Source organism: Mobula hypostoma, chromosome 13, assembly GCF_963921235.1.
Source record: "Mobula hypostoma chromosome 13, sMobHyp1.1, whole genome shotgun sequence".
In the NCBI taxonomy this organism is placed as follows: Eukaryota; Metazoa; Chordata; class Chondrichthyes; order Myliobatiformes; family Myliobatidae; genus Mobula; species Mobula hypostoma.
In genome coordinates this window covers 77305089-77319591 of record NC_086109.1, presented here as the reverse complement: position 1 = coordinate 77319591, position 14503 = coordinate 77305089, and positions in this window count along the sequence as shown.

Here is a 14503-nt window from a genome sequence, read left to right as displayed (position 1 = left end):
CAAGCTTCTGGACGCTGCGACCCCATTTATGGTTCGAACAAGCAGAAGCGCAATTCCACATTCGGCAGATAACCTCGGAGTCCACTCGCTACTACTACGTGCTGAGCTCCCTCGACCAGGAGACTGCTGCACAAGTTGAGGAGTTTATACAGTCGCCCCCGGAGGATGGCAAATACACAGCATTCAAAGCCCTGCTCATAAGGACTTTCGGACTCTCACGGCGCGAACGAGCACGCCGCTTAATGCAGCTGGATGGTTTGGGAGACAGGCCGCCGTCAGCATTAATGAACGAGATGCTGGCCCTGGCTGAAGGACACAAACCCTGCCTCATGTTTGAGCAGGCGTTCCTAGAGCAACTGCCCGAGGACATATGCCTGCTGCTGTCCGACGCAGATTTCAGCAACCCCCGGGAGGTGGCAGCCCGAGCAGATGTGCTGTGGAATGCCAGGAAAGAGAGAGGGGCATCCGTCGCACAGATCACCAAGCCGCGTGCCCAACGACAGACCAGACCGGGCCCTGCAGCAGAGCCTACAAAACCCGGCGACGGGAGTGAGGAGCCCAACGAACAATGGTGTTTCTACCACCAGCGGTGGGGCACGGAGGCCCGCCGCTGCAGACCGCCCTGCAAATTCCCGGGAAACGCCAAGGCCCAACCGCTGCCAATCGCTACGGCGGCTGGCCATCAGGACAGCCTCCTGTACGTCTGGGACAAGCAGTCGGGACGCCGCTTTTTGGTCGACACCAGAGCGGAGATCAGCGTCTTACCTCCAACGAGTTACGACACCCGCAACAGAGAACTGGGACCCACCCTGAGGGCTGCTAATGGCAGCACAATACGAACCTACGGCACCCGCACGGTGCGGCTACAGTTCAGCTCCAGCCGGTTCACGTGGGACTTCACACTGGCCGCCGTGGCCCAACCACTGCTGGGGGCAGATTTTCTACGAGCCCACAGCCTGCTGGTCGACTTGCAAGGGAAGCGATTAGTCCACGCCAAGACTTTTCAAATGTTCTCCCTGGGTGAAGCACAGTTGCCAGCCCCACACCTGGACTCCATCACGCTGTCCAACCAGGGTCCTGGCGGATTTCCCATCAGTACTGACACCGCAGTTCACGGCAGCCATGCCCAGACACGGAGTACAGCACCACATCCTGACCCAGGGACCACCCCTCCACGCCCGTGCTCGAAGGCTTCCCCCGGACAAGCTCCAACTGGCGAAGGAGGAGTTCAAGAAGATGGAGGAATTAGGGATCATACAACAGTCCGACAGCCCATGGGCCTCCCCCCTTCACATGGTGCCCAAGGCAACGGGGGGCTGGAGACCATGCGGTGACTACCGCAGACTGAACGAGGCTACAACGCCAGACCGCTACCCTGTGCCGCACATTCAAGACTTCGCAGCAAACCTACATGGCGCAAGGATCTTTTCCAAGGTAGACCTCGTCCAGGGATACCATCAAATCCCTGTACATCCAACGACATCCCCAAAACAGCACTTATCACCCCGTTTGGACTTTTCGAATTCCTCCGAAGGCCGTTTGGTCTAAAGAACGCCGCACAGACTTTCCAGCGGCTAATGGATGCGGTGGGACGTGACCTGGACTTTGCATTCATCTATTTGGACGACATCCTCATAGCCAGCAGTAGTCGGCAGGAGCATCTGTCCCACCTCCGCCAGCTCTACTCCCGCCTGAGTGAATTCGGCCTTACAATCAATCCAGCCAAATGCCAGTTCGGACTCGACACCATCGACTTCCTGGGCCACAGGATTACTAAAGACGGGGCAACCCCGCTGCCCGCCAAGGTAGACGCGGTCCGCCACTTCCCCCGACCCAACACAATCAAAGGCTTGCAGGAATTCGTGGGTATGGTGAATTTCTACCACCGTTTCCTCCCCTCAGCAGCCCGAACCATGCGCCCCTTGTTCACTCTAATGTCGGGTAAGGGCAAGGACATTACCTGGAACGAAGAGGCCGCAACTGCTTTCGTTAAAACCAAAGAAGCCTTGGCAAACGCCGCGATGTTAGTGCACCCCAGAACGGACGTTCCTACTGTCCTCACGGTGGACGCATCCAACACAGCAGTCGGTGGAGTGCTGGAACAACTCATCGAGGGTCGCTGGCAACCCTGGCGTTCTTCAGCAAACACCTACGACCACCCGAACTCAAATACAGTGCTTTCGACCGGGAGCTATTGGCACTATACCTGGCAATCCGGCATTTCAGGTACTTCTTAGAAGGTAGGCCCTTCACCGCGTTCACAGACCACAAACCGCTTACCTTTGCGTTCACTAAGGTGTCCGACCCCTGGTCGTCCCGCCAGCAGCGACATCTGTCCTACATCTCCGAGTACACGACGGACATCCGGCATGTCTCTGGAAAGAACAATGTCATGGCAGACGCACTTTCCAGACCTACCATACAGGCCCTGTCCCAGGGGGTGGACTATGCAGCGCTGGCAGAGGCACAGTAGGCAGACGCTGAGATCCCCAGTTACAGGACTGCAGTCTCCGGTTTGCAGCTCCAAGACCTCCCCGTAGGCCCAGGTGAGAGGACCCTACTATGTGACGTAGCTACTGGCCAACCCCGCCCCGTCTTCCCAGCAGCCTGGAGCCGGCGGATGTTCGAATCCATTCACAACTTAGCGCACCCCTCCATCAGGACAACTGTCCGGCTGGTCTCCAACAGGTTCGTGTGGCATGGACTTCGTAAGCAGGTCAGTGAATGGGCCAAAACGTGCATGCAGTGCCAAACGGCCAAGGTGCAGCGGCACACCAAGGCTCCACCGCAGCGGTTCGAACCCACCCGCCGGAGGTTCGACCACATCCATGTGGATATCGTGGGGCCCCTGCCAGTGTCACGAGGAGCGCGGTACCTCCTAACTATGATAGACCGGTTCACCAGATGGCCAGAGGCAGTCCCGCTCAGCGACACCACCTCCGAATCCTGCGCCCGAGCACTGATCGCAACATGGGTAGCACGCTTTGGGGTACCGGCCCACATTACCTTCGACAGGGGCGCCCAGTTCACCTCCAGCCTGTGGTCTGCTATGGCCAGACTTTTAGGAACACAGCTACACCACACAACTGCCTACCACCCACAGTCGAACGGACTAGTGGAGCGCTTCCACCGTCACCTGAAATCGGCTCTCATGGCCCGCCTGGAGGGGCCTAACTGGGTGGACGAACTTCCCTGGGTCCTGCTCGGAATCCGTACGGCGCCCAAAGAGGATCTACACACCTCGTCGGCCGAGTTGGTGTACGGCGCGCCCCTGGTCGTCCCAGGAGAGTTCATACCAGCCCCAAGGGGGCAAGAGGAAGAACCCACAGCAGTCCTGGACAGACTACGGGAGAGGCTCGGTAACCTGGCCCCCATACCCACTTCACAACACGGACAGAGCCCGACCTGCGTACCCAAAGACCTGCAGAACTGTAAGTTTCTTTTTGTACGACAGGGCGGTCACCGGGCACCGCTACAGCGGCCCTACGAGGGGCCGTTTAAGGTGATCAGCAACAACGGGTCCACGTTCGTGCTGGACATTGGGGGGAGAGAGGAGGTTTTCACGGTGGACCGACTCAAACCGGCCCATGTGGACTTGGCGCAACCGGTCCAGGCTCAGGCACCGCGGCGCAGGGGCAGACCTCCCAAACAGAGGCCGATCCAGACTGTGGACATTGGGGGAGGTATCGCCGGTTCTGGGGGGGGGGGGTTATGTGGCGACCCACTTTCTGACACCCACGAACCGGCTCACGAAACAGCGCGCGCAGGCAGAGGGCAGGCAGCAAAAAGGGCGGGAACGGGAAGGCTTTAAAGCGGGCCGCGAAGTTTGAATAAACCTTTTTCATCGCAACTCCAACTCACCGACTCCGTGTGGTTATTCTAGCGCTGTGTGTAGCACATCGCTACAACGTAAAGATTTTAACTCCTCATGTATGTAAACGATATAAGTAATAAAGTCAATTCAATTCAACTCAATGCACCACTTCAGATCCATGCAGCCCTGTGGCAACTTCCTCTTGCCCTATAGTGCAAGCAAAAGGTGGCCAAAACAGTTCCTACATAACTACTTCCTACCTTCCTGCAAAAGCAAGATACTATGAAATAAAACAGAAAATGTGTGGATAGTCAGAGGCTTTTTCCCAGGACTGAAATGGTTAACACGAAAGTTTTAAGGTGCTTGGGAGTAAGTACAACGGAGATGTCAGGGGTAAGTTTTTTACGCAGAGTGGTGAGTGCGTGGAATGGGCTGCCGGCAACGGTGGTGGGGGCAGATACGATAGGGTCTTTCAAGAGACTCCTGGATAGGTACATAGAGCTTTGAAAAATAGCGGGCTATGGGTAACCCTAGGTAATTTCTAAAGTAGGGACATGTTCGGCACAGCTTTGTGGGCCGAAGAGCCTGTATTGTGCTGTAGGCTTTCTACGTTTCTATGTTTCTATGTCTAAAATGCTAGAAATACTCAGCAGGTCAGGCAGTATCTGTGTGGAGAGATGCTGAGCTAGTGTTTCGGGTTGATTGCTTTCTAATATTCTCTTCCCACTGTTTTGCTTTATCACTCATGCTGAACAATATCCATGGGGGGTGCAAGCTGCTCCCAAATCATTTCCATTGAAGAAAAAGCAACTACGCAACACAAAGACAAGAACGAACCTTTGTTTTATTAGAACAGAGAATCAGCAGTCTAGAAATTCTGTCAGTAAGTGATTAAATCTCTCCTAGTGAGCTACTTTGACAGGCAGTGCATGACGTCCGCAAGGTTCAGCAAATCATTCGGTTAAATTCGGCAAATTCATTCTTAGGATATGTTGATTCATGTTGGAGTTTCAGAGCCAACATCAGTCATTCCAAACAACTATGAAACTAGGACTCAGAAATGTCAAATAAATCTTATCTTCTCCTTGAGGTTGTGGCTCTTGAGGAATGGTTGCTATAAATTAGTTTCTTGTATATTTGGGATTTCTTTTCCAAAATATTGCATCCTTCTGATCTTTCTAAGAAGCTTCATTCAACATATTTGGTATAGCTTTAGTGTCATAAATGCACCTTATATTTTGTTAATTTATTTGTGGCAATATTACTTTATGTTTTGTTTGTGTGAGTTATATGCACTGTGTGGTGCACATTGGTCTGGAGAAACATTGCTTTGTTTAGTGGTATACGTGTGTACAGTTGAATGATAACAAAAGGAACTTGAAATTGAACTTGAAAAATTAGTTTCATGCATTGTCAGTATTTATTTTCCAAGTTTCTGCATCCTTCATAACTATCCAAAGTGCCTCATTCAGAGTTGAACCTGGAAGTCATCTTGCAGAGTTACAAAATACACGTGGACTAAGATGTTAACTGTCCTGTGCTATCACCAGTGGGATCATCAGTTGATCTGCCACCTGTCTTCAGGCGTTTCGGCCCACTTATGATCAAGACTCCCTCGAGGTGGTGGGCCAGCAGTGCTAAAGCACCACCTCCCACTGGTGAGCTTAAAAACTTGGCTTCTGCCTCTATCAGAGTTGTTGGTCACTTCCATCCAACAGATAGTCTACTCTTCAGGTGTCTATGCAACTACTGAAGGGTTTGCAAGATATGTATACACTCTGACTATCTGCCCCTCTGGACATACTTGGTCCACACCCATGCTGATCCTTTCTCTGCTGCCTCAGCTACAGCCCTGCTGGTTGACTTGATCTCTCTTCTAGTGAAGCCAAGGTCACGAAGCCACTTCTGGAAAGTGAACGCAATAAACCCACGGCAGCCTACTTCAAATGGATAGCATGAGACCTTCCACCCTCTGTCTCTGCACTCTGATCTTAATTCTACATACTTGGTTAACTTGCGCTCATGGGCTTTACGATGTTGTCTTCCCAGGGGATTGTGAGTTCACCAATAACCACTTCTCTACTGGTGTCAGACCATACGATTACATCTGGACGCAATGTGGTGAAAGGTATTTGCTCCGGGAAACTGCCTTTCCCGTCCAGGTTGGCCTTGACACACCAATCATTGGCTGAAGAAAGTACGCTTGATCGTGAGCCTGTGCTGTACACCCTTGACTTGGAGCCTTCTTTCACAAATGATATGCGATATTCTGTGCAGCATGGGGCATGAGATAAGTTGTGCTGCAGTACTCTCTGCTCAACCGCTTCTGTTACAACTTTGAGAACGTTGTTATGTCTCCAAGTGTACATGCCGCTGGAAAGATTGACTCTGCATGCACTCAAAATATGTTGAAGTATTCCCTTCTCGCCACAAAATTTCCCACAAATAACTCTGAAATAAAATACTGGTTAATACGATTTTTTTTCAGCAATGGTACTTAAACAAGGAGCCCTGACAACAGAAATAGATACAATAACCCAGTTTTTAAAGGTACTGCATTTGCATTCCTAAGATTAAATCATAGTGTTGCAAAACAGAGCTAACAATACCTGCGTTTTTTGGAAATGTTTCAGAATTACATCTGGTTTAGGAGCCTAATTGATGTTGTGTTCTTCCCCTTGCAACTCTCCTACCATAACAACTCTCCCCAGTGTGTCCTTGCAAAACCTGACAAATAATGGAGAACTATTTTTAGTTTGCCTGAGGCTGAAAAAGTTTTTGCCTTCTCCAATTAATATCCCTTCATGTGACTGTTTTCCTATAAATTCTCTCTGCAGGCAGTAAGAGCGATTCAGTGACAAGTCCTAAGTATGCCCTTGATGTCCCTGCTAAGGAGCAAATTCTAATAATTGAAACGACATGTTCGTGAGCAAGAAGGGGGCCAGCATTAATGGTACAAGTGTAGCATTATAGGCCACACATGTGCCATTAATACTGATCCCCATTTTGTAGTGTGGCAGTTCTGATCTCCACCGGAAGATATGACAAGACTGTCATTACAGCAGTAAAACCATAGAACCTACCTTGAATATGATTGAGAAATACTGCATCTGTCACAAAACTCGGAAAGCTAATGCATACTATATAGACTACACTGCCCTGATTAACACAATTTTCTCCAATATTATGCATCTTCAAAGAGCAGTGGCTCAGAAAGTCAGCGGCCATCATTAAGAGCCGCCACCACCCAGGACAACATGCCCTCATCTCATTGTTACCCTCAAGAAGAAGGTACAAAGCCTGAAAGCACGCACGATTCAGGATCAGCTTCTTCCCCTCTGCCATCCAAATTCTAAATAGACATTAAACTCATGAACACTACCTTACTACTTTTTCTAAAATTTCTGTTTTTGCATTATTTGACTTAATTTAACTATTTTATGTATATAAATAGTTATGCATATTTTGCAGTAGGTGTATATACTTACGGTAATTCAGTATCTTTTTCTATATTTATCATGTACTATCACTGCAAAGGTAACAAATTTCAGGACATATCTGGTGATATTACACCTGATTCAGATTTCAGAAGGCCTGAAACATTAGAAGTTTGTATTCTTTCAAAACAGCAGCTAGCTATCAGCACAAAACTAGCAGTCCGAATGTACCTTATGAAATTTTTCACAGCACCAGTAGTATATTGTGGACTCTTTGTCAGAAGGGACTACACTAGGCAGATGCTCTATCGCATGCACTTGCCTATAAATCATCCTGGCACAGTTGACCCCCTTTTCTCACCTGAAGGGCAATGATTGATAAGGGCTTTCTTCACTCTCGCTCCATCCCCCCATTCATTCAATGTTGACGAATTCCCTAAAAATGTGCAAAAGCTGTAGCACAGGAACGTTAACCCCTGCATGGATCTACTGTTACTTTTAATGTTGCTTTCTCCAACACGACTTCCATTCATTTGTGTTTGCTTTCGATTTGCAGGAGATTAGGTATTCTTTCTAGCTTGAGGCTGATGCATTGGCTGCACAAAATTTGTGATGTTTATTTACATTGTCAATCTTGTTCTAATCTATGTCCTTGAATTTGCCCCAGAAGCATTGAATTTTGCAGGATGTAGGACCCCCAGATAAAAAGTTATTTTCCACGAGTATTTAAGCAAGGCCTGAACCTTGTATGGTTCTCTAAGCTATTCAAGAAGCAAACATCGGTGGAAGAAGTGTGTGTATTTGGTCGGCTGGGCCCACTGACTGTATGAGTGAATCTGATTGTTACACCATCAAAGCTACAGTGAAGAACTTTGTTTTACATGCCGTCAATATGGATCATTTCACAACAGCAGTGTATTTAGGTAATACAGGTAAAAAGCAACAAGAGAATGTGGAATATAGTGTTACCCTTACAAAGTAAGTGGAGTACAGGCAAAAATTAAAGTGCAAGAACATAATGAGTTAGATAGTGAGGTCTCTTCGTAGAAAAGGTCCATTCATAATATTAGAACAGCAGGATAGAAGATGCCCTTAAGCATGGAGGCAGGTGCTTTCAGGCCTGTTGGGAGAGGGAGAATACCATGTGTATTTTATTGCACGTGTTATTTTTCTCATCCACTGTCCACCCATCTCCACTTTTCAGCACTAACTACTGGATGGTGATCTTTGTTACAGTGGTACATCTTCCCATTTGTCCACTGAGAGGCATAGCAGCCAGTTGAAACCCTACCATGCCACCTCACCTAGGATCATTTAATCTGAGAGCTTGAAACAAAATTCTGTGTGAGTAAGGTTAGACTCAATGTGGTTAAATTAAAGTACCAATATCCAGTGATATTTCTCTATGGCAGCCGGGAAATTTGGATTTAAGTATATGAAGTCTATCAATGATATGAACAAAAACAAAACAGGTGATTGTTGGAAGAAATCTGTTATCTGTTCAATAACATTCTTCAGGAAGAATATCTATTATACTTAACCATTATATTTTACTCGAGTTCCACCAGTGTGGTTGGGTCCTTAACTGTTGTTCAAAAATAAGTAAACTAGCTTAACCTATAAACATCTGCAACAAACAGAACCTTCTTCGCAACTTCCACCATCTTCAATGGGACTCTGCCACCAAATACATCTTTGCCCCACACCCCATTCTCCACTTTCTGCAGGGATCACTGTCTCCACACTTCCTTTATCTATTCGTTCCCCCCTTCCCCCCCCCCCCTGATCTACCTCCTGGCATTTATCCTCAGAAGCAGAAGTACTACACCTCCTCCCTCACTTCCATTTAGGGCCCCAAACAGTCCTTCCAGGTGAGGCCACACTTCACCTGCAAATCTGTTGGAGTCAGCTACTGTATCCAGCACTCCCAATGCGACCTCCTCTACGTTGGTGAGATCCGACATAGATTGAGGAAGGACTTTGCTGAGCACCTCCGCTCCATCCACAAAAGCAGGATTTCCTGCAGCCAACCATTTTAAATCCAATCTCCATTCCTATTCCAATATGTCAGTCTATGGCTTCCTCTTCTGCCACAATGAAGCCACTCCAAGGTTGGAGGAGTGGCACCTCATATTCCTTCTGGGTATTCTCCAACCTGATGCCATGAACGTCAATTTGCCCCCTCTCCTTCCATTCCCCACTCTGGCTGCCCTTACCTCTTCTCTTCTCCTCACCTGCCCATCACATCCCCTAGTGCCCCTCCTCCTTCCCTTTCTCCCATGGTGCACCCTCCTCTCCAATCAGATTCCTTCGCCTCCAGCCCTTTATTTTCCACCTATCACCTTCTGCCTTCTTACTTCATTCCCCCTCTAAAACCTTTCTGACTTCACCTATCACCTTCTAGCTTGTACTCCATCCCCTCCCCCCTTCCACCTTCTTATTCTGGCATCTTCCCCCTTCCTGTCCAGTCCTGAAAAAGGGTCCCGGCCCAAAACGCCAACTGTTTATTCACTTCCATAGATTCTGCCTGACTTGTTGAGTTCCTCCAGTGTTTTATGTGTTTCAATATACTTTGTAAATATGCATTAACATAACAACAGTGACAGAATAAAATCAAGTAACAATGTATATATATTAAAAAAACTGAAACTTGGAACATTTAGCTGGAGGTATGAGTTTCTGTCCTACCAGTACATTAGGGATACTGGACATAAATTCTATTAAATTTATTTATTTTCCTGTGAATCTCAAGGTAGTATATGCTGACAGTTACACACTTTGATAATCAATTTACCATGATTTTACCTTCAACTTAAAATCTAACTAAGTACATCAGGAACAAAAGAGTTGATTTCGGAAACACTGATGACAAAGTGACCAGGTTATTTTTAAAAGTTGTCTGATTAACAATTGTTCAAGAAAGACAAAATCTTCACCCTTCTTGCTCTAGCCTATGTGAATCCAGAACCATTAGAGCTGTGGACCCCCTACCTACCTCCTGGGATTAAGGGGGCTGAAATGGGCGGACAGTATGCGTGCTGCTTACAAGCAACGTAAGCATCCTGTGAATAAATAAACGTAAAATGAAATCCATTATCTCTCTGCATTCAGGAATAACCATATCCATCTTACTGGGTTTATCTGCTTTGAGCTCTCTTAGCTTCTAGGATTTCCATCCCATTTATCTGGGTAGCTCAATGATTTTAATGCATAATCAGCTGATGTACATGTTCTGGGCCTCCTTTCAAAGACGCTAATGAATTACTAGATGCATTTTGCTACTTGATCTTATTCTATCACCAGGGCCTGAAGGAATCAATACGCAGGCTACAAAGAGGGGTCTAAACAAATGAAGCTGACACCCTAGAAATAGATTATTGGCCCAATGTCACAGTCTAATTCTGTTGAAGACTTCCAGTAATAGGACTTGGCACAAATGAGAACAGTAAAAACCTCGTAATAATGGCATCAACAAGAACAAAATAGTGAGGTTTTGAAATAGTAATAGGAATTGGAACAGTGAAATCGTCAAAATGCTGGCAAGCTGAGGCATGAGATGAAGAACTGTGTGTAGTTAGGGAGATGAAGAGGGCACACAGCAATAACTAAACCAAGAATTCTGGATTAGCAATAGAGCTGGGTGATGGAAACAGCAGTAAAGACAGAGCTAATGGGAACAAGACAACACAATAACAGTGGAGGTCTGGCTGGTCAACAGGTTAACAGTGGGCTTGTCAGAGGATTGACAAAAAGATATTGGAAACATTAATATTGCACCTTTCCTGACCTTTGGACATTGCAAAAACAATGATTTCAATGAACTGAACTCTGGAACTGAATCTACAATGTGTGTTTATTGCAAGCAACCAAAGATGGACGTCATATCTGCAACTTCACTGTTCCCTCCTTCCTGCACTACCTGCTTAGGTTGTAGTTGTTGGGAGCTTCAAAGGAAAAAGACACAGATATAACCTTGGGATCTTAGTACCTTCTGCAGCAACACTCACAACATGCAGGTCGGGCAGCATCTGTGGAAACGATCAGTCAACGTTTTGGGCAAGAACCCTTCATCAGGACTAAAGAGGGAAAGGGCAGAGGCCCTATAAAGAAGGTGGGGAGAGGATGGGATGGAGAAGGCTGGTAGGTTCCAGGTGAAAAACCAGTAAGATTCCAGCCCCTTGGTATGAACTACCATCTAGGTAGTCTCCAGCCCCTTGGTATGAACACAGAATTCTCCAACTACACTACCTTCTGTAGCAAGTCCTTCAATGCAATGTACAGAAGCTTTGGATCTCACTGTTTCCCATGTACACTACTCTTCACAGTTCCCCGAGGAACCTCACTTGTAAACTGCCTACCATCACCTGTTCCTACCAAAATGCAATTCCCCTTCATGAGGTGCAGGCTGGCTATAATAGGTGCTGGACACCCAGCTCTGGAGCATTGCCACAAGAAAGCAGCATCCATCATCAACGACTCCCACCATCCAGGCCAAGCTCTCTTCTTGCTGCTGCAGAAAGTATAGGAGCTTTAGATCTCATACCACCAAGTTTACGAACACTTCAATCATTGGGCTACTGACATCTTCACTCACCTATGGACTTACTTTCAGGGACTCTACAACTCATGCTCTCTATTATTTATTTACCTGTTTGTTTATTCATTTATTCATTCATTCATTCACTATTATTATTATTATTGTTATTATTGTGATTATTATTATTATTATTAAACTTTTTTTCTCAGTTCAAGCTTGTAAAACCTGATGTATAGGCATTGCCAAACACATTCATTTCTCAATTGCTAGGAACTTTGGATCTATTCAAGTGGTATTTGGTATTGTGGGTTTTGAAGATTTACATCAGCATTGTTGTGTAAGCCTAATTGTTTAATGCCACTGTGTAGTGATTTTGAGATGATACCAGTTGTAGATATTACTATTGGGACAACTATTGGGAAAACTATTGGGACTCTGTTCATGGTCCGAAGTCTTTAAACTTCCTCTTTCAATTCAGCATATTTCTGGAGTTTCTCACTTATTGATCTCTGTATGTTTCGTGTTTGGATTGGTTATTTCTATCAAGTAAGTTGTTCTTGTTTGTTTATCCTGTATTATTATTTCCAGACAGTTACTATGGTTGATCATAATATAATTTGGGGGACTTTGACTCTAGAACTGGATCAGGCTTATATTTATAGTAAGTCTTTTATGAGTTTGTATTTTAAAGCAAGATTTTGGTGAATGATATTTGCCACTTGATTGTGCCTGTGTAAGTAATCAGATTGAGTTAAACTGCTGCAGGATCTTGTAATGTGTGGATTGTTTCTGGTTTCTCTTGGCATTTTCTGCATTTATCGTCTTGTTTTTTTTTGGTCTTTTATAATATATTTTTGATCATTTTTTGAGCTAACCACCTGGTCCGGTATTGTTTTATCTGACTGGTGTGTAAATTTTTTATGTCTGTTATTTCTCTTCCTCTTTCTGCCCTAGGTAGTATTAATCTAAGTGCATTCAAGTGTACATAGTGTTTTCTGAGATTTGTCATTTCAGTTCTTATTTTACTTTGTAGATTTTCTAAATTGAGTTCAGACCACAAAATTATGCCAAAAGAATATGTTAGTATGGGTGTAGTGAAAGTGCTTATTGTCGTTGATCTATTTTCACTATTGAGCTCTGTTTGGCAGAATTTCTTAAGCATGGGAGTAAATTCTGTTGAAGGTTTCCCTTTATCACACGATGATCGATTTTCTTTGCTTGTTGATATCCCAGATACTTATAGGCTTCATATTCACCCATTGGTTTTATGGTATCCTGCAGCTCTGTTTTGTATTCTACTAGATCTATTGCACTTTGTTTTCTGCAATTATCTCGTCCAAAGTTCATGTTCATCTCTTTAGAAAATAGTTCAGCTATTTGAATTAATTGCTTTAGCTTTACTGATGAAGGAATATATAATTTCAAATTGTCCATGTATAGAATTATTATTATTACTAGTATGTATTTTCAAATTTTGTCTTCTTTTGCATATTGGTTATTTGTGTGTAGTTTTTCATTGATTCTATTGTCTTTCTTTGTTCTGCTGTGAATGCTTGCAAGAAAATGAATCTCGGAATAATATATGGTGACATATATGTAATATGGTAATAGATTTACTTTGAATTCTGAAATTTGAATGTTGTTGTGCTGTCAAAGCTTCTACTAAATAACACCACAGATATCAAACAGAAATGCCATGGATTCATAATCTCTTCACCCTTTATTGGAGGCTTTCAATCTAGCCCTTGAAATGATTTATTCTAATCCACAACTAATATTTGAGTTTTAGTATAAATTACCATCCGCAACATATATAATCTTTTCCAGTGCTAATTTTTCCACATTTTCCATTGTTATATCAATCATTCTCACTGCTCTATGCTGGATTATGTATGCTATCAGACTATCAAACAACATTAAACATATTTCCATTTTAAATTACAGGTAACAAGTTGCAAACAGCTGAGAGAGTGCAAGCTTCTTGCTACTTTCCAAAAAGCCACCAGCTAATATGTAAGTTGCCTTTTGACTTAAAGGTATATTAATGATAAACATAAATGTCTGAGGTAACCACCTGCTGTAATTTTCCATTAACTAATGACTTCTGCATTGCCAAAAAGATTGCAGCTGGAATATACTTTTACCTGTGCAGCTTATGCTTATTAATTTTTGGAGCAATCTGAAGATTTTGTTCATTTGTTGTCCCCTCAAGTTGAAATTGCCATTATTTGTCATTTTGGTTTCTAAAGTTTTGTGTCAACTCAATGTGATGGATATTCACCGTTTCTGGGCCAAGAGGCTCTTCTTTTTGCCAAGCTCAGCTTTCTAGACATAGCAGCTGACACTTGTAAAGATCAAAGTGTTGTTTTTGATTAAGTTAGACTTCCAACCAATATTTATTGTTTAGCTGCTTGTTGTATATGGTTGCCAATCATCAGCTCTTAATGTAAATGACACTCAATAATAAATTTGAAGTTAAAAAGACAGCTTTGCAAACAAGCACTGTCTATAACACAGTCGTGCTGGCCCACAGCACACAGCATAAGAGATGTGATATGACTGTTTATTTTTAAATTTGGGTCATCTCAAACCAGAGAATGCTGGATAAGTTATTTAATTGAAGGAAACTTATAGACCAAATAGACATTATCAGTTAATATATCAATAGCTCATATGTTAATAGTTGGAAGATTTTTATACTCAAAAAAGTCAGCT